Source organism: Leopardus geoffroyi, chromosome C2 (assembly GCF_018350155.1).
Source record: "Leopardus geoffroyi isolate Oge1 chromosome C2, O.geoffroyi_Oge1_pat1.0, whole genome shotgun sequence".
NCBI classification, from domain to species: Eukaryota; Metazoa; Chordata; class Mammalia; order Carnivora; family Felidae; genus Leopardus; species Leopardus geoffroyi.
In genome coordinates this window covers 146570729-146579266 of record NC_059333.1, presented here as the reverse complement: position 1 = coordinate 146579266, position 8538 = coordinate 146570729, and the positions used below count along the sequence as shown (strand labels likewise).

Below are 8538 nucleotides of genomic sequence, written 5' to 3'. Positions count from 1 at the left end.
TTTACTTAAGAATAGGTGTCCCTTTACAGTTGACTTTCAAGACCATTGGTAAATATGTACCCAATACTCACAAGCAGAGAGTTCTGGTGTGACTTGTGGTATAAGTGTCAGTTTCCAAATGACAGTCATTATTTAAATAGGATCTCCCTACCAGAAAAATGAGGAGGATTCTGGGTCATTTCTAGAGCAGTATTGCTCTATTGATCTAAACATCAGTCAGTTTTATGATGAATCATAACCAAAAGGCAGACAACTGGATGTCCAGGCATCCTGGGGGTTATTTACGGTCCTGAGCCCTGAATCCATAGAAGGCAGGGCTGATATGGGAAGCTGATATTACCCACCAATATTCCATGCTGATGTTGCCTTTCCTGGAAAGCTCTAGATGGTTGGGAAATATGATGACCAGCAAGGACCTCAGACACTGGCTCATCCTAGAATTTGCATTAGTGGGCTTCTCTTTATCTTGGGGGGTGAAGTGTCTCATTAAAAGTCATGACCCCATCTCAGTGAGGCCTGGATGACTCAGCCAATTAAGTGTCTGGCTTTTGATTTTGGTTCATGTCATGATCTTAAGGTTCATGAGTTTGAGCTCTGCATTGGGGTCTGTGTTGACAGCTTGGATCTGGCTTGGGATTCTCTCTCTCTCTCCCTCTCTCTCTCTGCCTCTGCCTCACTTGTGCTCTCTCTCTCTTTCTCTCTCTCTCTGTCTCTTAAAAATAAATAAATAAACCTTAAAAAAAGCCACAACCTGATCTCTAAACAGAGAAAACAAATGATATGTTCCTCAGCCTCCTCTGTAAAGTAGAAATACCCATAACATCCCAATCACAAAATTGTTATCTCTCATGAAATAATAAGGTATTCAGGCATTCAGAACAACAATACCTAGTGCATGTGCATGCATTTACATGTACGTGCACACACACACACACACACACACACATGCACATTTTCTCTTTCTTCAAAAATATCAATTCCCACTCCTTTCCAGTTTTTCTTTCTATAGGGGTGATAACTTCAGAATAATGGCTTTCATTTATTGAGCCCTTATTATGTGCCAGGTTCTATTTGATTTTCATAACAACTTTGCAGGGTACATGCTGTCTCTGTGGTATAGATGTGTCTCAGAAAAAGTGAGGAACTTGCCCAAGCTCTCACTGTTGGAGAGTTGTGACGCTGGGATTTGAATCCAAGCTTGCCTGGTAACGGCACCACCCACTTTCCATATTGCCACTTCGACAGTTCACAGGAAAGTTTGCACCAAGTTCATCTCATTTATTTATTGAGTCATGAGGACCTTGTCACTTGGTCTAAGCTGGCGCTCCTGGTTCTCAGTTCTTTAAGATGAACAACAGGCTCTTCCCGTAATAGAGATCAGCATGGAGGGCATGACCCATTTTTCTCTCTTGCATCAAGACTGGCTATTTTACTGGTGGAAGACATGACTCTGTACAACACGAACATCTGGCAATGTCTCTGCTTCGTGGCTCCGGCTGGGACTGGATAGTGGCAGGCATTCAGTCTTCCATCTTGCCTCTGACAGGGATGTGGTTGGGCTGTGAATCACTATTTTAACACTTGCACACAGATGTGTGAGGTTGGACGATACAGGAGTCTGAAGTGGAGTATGAAGAACAGACTGCTAGAGGTGTTGGAAGCTCTCCAAAGTCTCCCAGAAAGCACAGTGGCTCAGGACTTCCAGCTGAAGGTCAGGAACAGTTGCCAGTGAAACAAAGGGTCTACAGCATCACTCTGATCTCTGTTTTCCTTTTACCAGCCCCCATGGGTGTTGCTGCCAGCAGCTCACAATTGAACGCCTCTTCAGAGAATTGTCCTTGGGCCGTTGGAGCTGCCTAGCCCGGCGGGATCTGGGACTTATGCCCTGACTCCCTCTGTCATCACTCGGGGCACACCGGAGCCAATGACTGGCCAGTGCAGGACTCAAAAGACTCACTCTCTCATCTCAAGGTAGGACAGACTCTATGGTATAGGTTACCCTCAGGGGTTCCCTGTGAGACCAGAATGAGGCTAGACACAACCTGAAACCACTTCTGTGCCTAGATTCTTCTCCTCTCCTGTCTCACTGTTCTCACTTTCTGGCAGGTTTCTCCTGGAAGCTCTCCTTCATAAGTCACCTGCAGAAAAATCCCCATCTCAGGGTCTGCTTTCTAGGGTCTAAAGAATTGTCAGGAGCTAGATGACAGCACCGGCAGAGGAAAGATGTAAAGACTATACAGTAGGGACCACCAGGCTGAGAGGAGGAGGACAAGTGCTGTTTTGACGTCATCCTAGAGAGATGACAGACCCTCTCTAGTATGTTTGTAAGATGGTCATGGCTCTGTATGTGGCTATGGGTGGTGAGGGCAGAGAGGGGGCGATAGGGAGGGAGAAGAAGAGGACCCAAGAACCTCTTCCACAATTCCTGAATTCTCGAAGAATTACTCCCTCCCCCAACTCTGCGAGATCAATAATCCTTCTTCAACTCTTTCCAGAGAGAGTTACAAACGCCCAAGTCTAGGCCTTGAATCCTGTTATATTCTTCATTCTCTGAGGAGGCGGGGTGGATGCATTGTTAGACTAGGCTGTTCCAAGTGTGAGGGGCCTCCTGCCCTGGCACAGTTATTGTCTTTTCTTTTCTACCTGGGCATGGAGGGGAACCCTTGACTCTGGCAGCCATGCAACACTGGGGACCCTCGGGGTCTGGAAGAGAGAGATAGATCCCCAAATCTTTAGAGACAACCAGAGACACTTAATTTCTTTATTCAACCTCAAAATATTTACCTAGCATCAGACATTGTTCTAGACCTTGAGAACCCAAAGGTGGACAAAGTAAGTTGAGCTCTGTCCCTATGGAGATGATGATCCAGAACAGGAGACAAAGAAGTAATCAGGGAAGCTCCATCCAAGGGCTCTGTGCTGTAATCGGTGACCCAGTGTGCTGTGGGAACTTGGAAGAGCGGCAGCTTTACAGATTTGGGGGTGAGGTGGGGACACCTTGCCAGAAACCTGACCCTGAAGCTAAGGACAAGCTGGAGCTGCCTAGTCAAAAAAAAAAAAAAAAAAAAAGGAAAGGAAAAAAAAGGTGGGGGGTATATTTTTGCATGAGCAGGAGGGAACTCTAAGCAAAGATCGGGAAGCAAAGAAAGCTGGGGATTTCACAAGGCCAGAGGAAGTTGAGAATGTTTAGAGCACAGAAGCAGAGGTCACACTGGCAGGTGCACGGATCATTTTGAAAGCCAAGTTAAGGAACTTGGGTTTTACCATATGAGCAATGGGTGGGCATCAATAAATTCTTAACATGAAGAATGCATATACTATTTTTAGAGAGATCACTGTAGCTTTTTCATGAAGGGTAGAAAAAGAAAATAAGTGAGAAAGTTCTTAGCACAGCTTAGGAAAGAAGGGGGTGGGAGAGGGAAAAAGAGAGAGAGACACACACACAGAGAGAGAGAGAGAGAGAGAGAGAGTAGTGGCCCGAGCTGGACAAGAGATAGCATAGAGACAAAATTTCCTTAGAAGGTCAGATAAACAGGACTGGATGATTTGGTGTTGAAGCAGAGGCAAAGAAGCGAGGGAGAGCAAGTAATCAAGCTGATTTTGGGGTTTGGGGTTTGATGGTAGGGCCATTCATCAGAATAGGAAACAACAAATAAGAGAAGATTGGTGGAGGAAATGAATCCGGTTTTGGAACAATATGATTTTGAAGATCTGTAGAACATCCTAGAGGACAGTTGCATTTATGGTTCTAGAGCCTAAGAGAGAATTCTGGGCTTTACATCTAAATGTGGGAATCCCTGGGATAAAGACCACAGCTGGTACATGGGTTTAGGTGAGAATATCCAGGGAGAATGTGTAAGAACAAGAAGGTAAGAGGGCCTACGTCTAAAACCTGAGTGATCACTAGACCTCCACAGAAATATCTACACCAAGACTATTCAGAGACTGGGGCACTGCCTCGGTGGTGGATAAGATGGTCATAGCAATGATGATGATAATGATATCAACCACTAATTGTTCTTGAATGCTTACTATTTGTTATACGCCTTATAGATTTTTCTCTCAGTTTTATGAGGTATGCATTATCATTATTCCCATGTTACAGACGAGAATACAGATTCAGAGAGGTCACATGACTTGCTGGAGTCCACATGGCTTGGAAAGAGTAGAGCTGAGGTCCCCATCCAGGCCTGTCTTTTCAGGGCTCTCACTTGCCATGTTTTTAATGGAGGTCTCAGATACAACCCCAAGACTTTCCAAATCTCAGTGCATGGATTAAACTAGACACACTGCCCTCTGGGGGTAGATTTAAGTGCAATCTGATTTTGTCAAAAATGTTAATGAGCTATTCATGCTACTGATAATAACTAGTCAGAATATTGCCTGTGCGAGTTGTCCCAATTCCTCACAAGTGTTAGGGACAGAAGATAGAACATCACAGCCCTCTAGAAAAGGAAGGCTAAAGGGCATCTTAGAACATCTCATCACAACCTCCTCTACAGCCGAGAAAGCGCAAGGTCTCAGGTCACTCAAGAGCATAAAGCAAATGCCAGGGTCTTTTGGGGCTCCTTTCACTACTATCTTATTTTTTTTTAGTTTCTCACAGCAGAAAAGTATGCCCCATGTGCCCTGTTCTGGCACCCTGGAGAAATGAGAAGCCTCAGGTCAAGCCAGAAGGTAGCCTGGGCATCACTATCCCCAGTCCTGAGTACTGTCTGCATTGCCTTCCTCTGAGTACATGGCATACTCATGCAGGGGGAGAGGGCATGTTTTCTGAGCCCACAGGTCTGGGCACAGCACGTGCTTGGGCTTCCTGTCCCATGTGCACTGAAGCTGGATCTCATTTCTATTTCTCTTGTGAGCTGTTTGCACTTTTGGGTAAGGCAGACTTATTTGGAATCAGTTGTAGCTGCCAGTTATGGGAACGTTCATGACACTTCTCTGTGGGACAGCCATCTGAGAGGGAACCCAGGGTCACAATTGTGCTGTCTCCTGTAGACTTTGGATAGACATTGTCAGGGGCAAAGTATGTGTGTGTGCCCTGGAAAGTCTGCCTCTGCCGTCCCATCTGATCTAGGCGAGGGTGGCCTCTGTTGGCAACCTGGGAACACAGGACATAATGCCATTCAGGCACCAGGTCTTCCCAAATGTAAATTTCAGCTACTGTCTCAAAGTTGGGAGGAAAAGCAAGAAGGAAATGAGCATTTACTGCATCTACTATGGGTCGGCCTGGGACACCTCTTTGCATAAATAACTTCTTTGAATCCTCACAAGATACTTACGAAATGAACCTTATTGATCTAATTTTTCAGACAAGAAAATAGAGGCTCAGAGAAGTAATTCGCTTGGATCAAAAGCAAGCAGTGTCCCTGCCCTCCTAATCTTGTTTCCTCTAAGTGGCTTCCTGTATTTTGGGCAGTCTCCACCCTCTTACATTTGCGGGGGCTTTTGAGTTTGCAAAGCACCACTATTTCTCTTATCACCATTTGGATGGTATTATCACCATTTCATAAACAAGGAAACTGAAGTGCATAGAGATGAAGATTTTGCTCGAGAACATACCTCTTACAAATGGGGCAACCAGAGTTGGAAACTGGATCTTCTAACAGCTTTGAAACAGCCAGCGTATGGGGAAGACCCTCCTTGAGTGGAATATTCTTCCACTTATTCCCTGATGCCCATGTGCCCAAAGAGCTCCTTTTCATCCTTCAAGCCCCAAATCATGATCATGATAAACATTTATGAAACACTTACTGCATACCTGCTGCTCTTATGTATGCTTTCACTTGTTTGCTCCCCAGAATCACCGTGTGAGATAGACACCTTCAGTGTCCCCATTTGACAGATGAGGACATTGAGCCTGGAGAGATTCAGAACTTACTGAGGTCACACAGCCGATCAGGGGCCGAGCTGGGCTTTAAACCCAGGCAGAACTACTCAATATACTGGACTCTTTATTCTACAAGTGCAGCCTCTCAGATGGTGTCCTTATTGTTTGGGATGTCTGTCCTCACTCCCCACTCCTGTTCTGCTTCCCTTGCCCTTCTTAAATAAACTCATTGTTGAAAATATATTATTTCATTGAATTTATTTACTTGTATCTCTTTTTACCATTGCACTGTGAGCTCCCTGGGGACAGGAACCACATCTTACTTACGGGTTTAACTGCTAGTGTTTGTCATGGTGCCTCGTGAAAAATGGCAACCTAAAAGTTGCTGGCTTCCAATAGAAGGATGTGCTAGCAGGTGTCATGGCTACTATGTTATAGCTTTCCAGAATGTGTTTTCTCTTATATTGAACAAAGTCATTCTATCTTGATAACCTCTCCCATTGTCTTACGGTTTTTGTTTATTTGTTTTCATTTAGTGGTTCCCCGCTGAGAGTGTGAGGAGATGTGTGTTAATGTTTCAATTTGTTGCAGTGATTGGGGTCACTGTTACCTTTTAGTGGGTGCGGATGTGGAATCCTGCTATGGACTGAATGTTGTGTCTGCCTCAAATTCATATGTTGAAAACCTAATCCCAAATGTGATAGTATTTGGAGATGGAATCTTTGGGAGGGAATTAGGTTTAGATAATATCAAGGGTAGACTCCCCCTTGATGGGATTAGTGTCCTTATAAGAAGAGGAAGAGACACCAAAGCTTACTCTGATTGCCACAGGAGGACACAGCAAGAATGTGGCTGCTGACAAACTAGGAGTAAGGCTCTCACTAGACATTGGCACCTTGATCTTGCATTTTCCAGCCTCCAGAACTACGAGAAATAAATGTGTACTGTTTAAGGCACACCATCTACGGTGTTTTGCTATGGCAGCTCAGGCAGACTAAAACAGAGTTTATAATCTTGCAGTGTAATGTCCCCTATGATTGAGTCCCACATGATTGAGATTTTTTTCTACCGTGAATACCAAAGGGCTCCTATTCTAAACACTGGTCATTAGCTCCATATATTTGTACCTGGACGATGGTCCCCTAGGCCAAAACATCTGGTCAAGCTGAACTTCTTCAGGGCTTATGGAAGGCTACTGAAAAATCCCAGGTTTCTCTGAGAAAGGAAGGAAAAGATGGGTAAAGCCAGCCTGAGACAGAAGTCAAAGGTCCCAGCCTCTTTCTTAAGAAAGTTCTCCACTATCCTCTCAAATAGGTTGTATCTGCAGTTCTGCTGGGGAGCACTGGTATTAGAAGACTGGTAATCCAAGACTAGCTGGGGAAAGGCGATCCCTTGGGCTTACATAACCTGCAGTCAAAAAGACACTCCTTTGAGATAAGAGTGGCACACCATGTTACCTGTGCCCCACATACCTCACTAGTGTCTAAAGGATACTAATATTTTCCTAATTATAGTTAGCCACATTTGTCTCCTTCAAGAACCTCTGGGACCTCAGAGTCGTTCATGTATGCAAAAGAGGGGTCCTTGCCATGGTAACAAAATGTCTGTGACGTGAATAGGTGATTGAATGGAGGGAGGCAGAGACTACGGGGAGAATATGAATGAACATAATGACCCCTGTCCTCTCCATCTCCCTCGCCGGCTCCCCTGGTTCTGCAAGCCCTGTGGACCTCACTGGACGGGAGAGATTTTGATTCACCTGGGTACCCTCATGTGCTCTAAAGCAGGGGAAGGGAGAAACTTTCCCTTTCTCAGACATGTCCCCTCCTTTTGGTGATCTAGCACGTTAGTAAGTGAGGCTAATGGAGAAACCACACCATGATGTGGCCCCAGAGCAGAAGCGCTTCTCACTGATAGCCTCATTGCGGTTACAATGTAAACTCCTCCACCCTTCTTTCTCATCCCCTCCCCTAAAAATGTTTCCTGTTATTGACAAACCTAAAGAGACCAAACAAAGGGACAAAAGCCATGGAAGTTTCTTTAGAGTTTCTTTTGTCATGCCTACCTTGCAGAAAGTGGAAATGTTTTCCAAGATAAGGGGAAAAGAGACCACAAATTATAAGGTATGTTTGATGGACAGTTCCAGATCCTGCCTGCCACAGCGGCCCTCATTATTCCTGATAAAATGTTAGCCCCTTCTTTTATTTTCTCAAATACCAATAGTCGTTCAAGGCCTCCAGCATGATGTGAAGTTTATTCTGGAAAGGCTGAGCTCTCCACAGAGACTCGGGGCAAAGAAACATAATTAAAGGCCTTTATCAATTCTTCTATCATCTTGTCCCAGTTTTATATAATGCTCTTGACGGAGGCAGAGAATGGCAATAAGTAATTAGTTTCTTCTCACAGAGAATTACATGGGAATAGGAAATCACACAGGAATAAGTTCAGAGAGCAATCTGTCCTGTGGTCTCAGAGTCCTAAGAACATAGTCTATTTCTAAGAGAGGAGAGAGGCAACTCAGCGCTTTTACGGGATGTCTATGCCCGTGGAGGGGGTATGAATGAGCTAGTTATGCCGTAAAATAGCCACATCATTTCTTGCCACCTTTTTCTGCTTCCAGCCCATATACACCTCATGTGTTTCTTGGCTTCCTTATTCGGATGAGGTACCAACGTCCAAGTGAGCTGAGGGTGTCGTTTTAAAAGCTG

At 44.8% G+C, this 8538-nt stretch overlaps 1 long non-coding RNA gene across 1 annotated transcript; it reads left to right on the top strand.

The window, feature by feature from the left end:
• Positions 1-1677: 1677 nt before the first annotated feature.
• LOC123576200 lies at positions 1678-6071 on the top strand. Its single transcript, XR_006701219.1, has 2 exons — positions 1678-1971; positions 5802-6071. It is a non-coding gene; the product is annotated as an uncharacterized LOC123576200 (long non-coding RNA).
• Positions 6072-8538: the final 2467 nt, after the last annotated feature.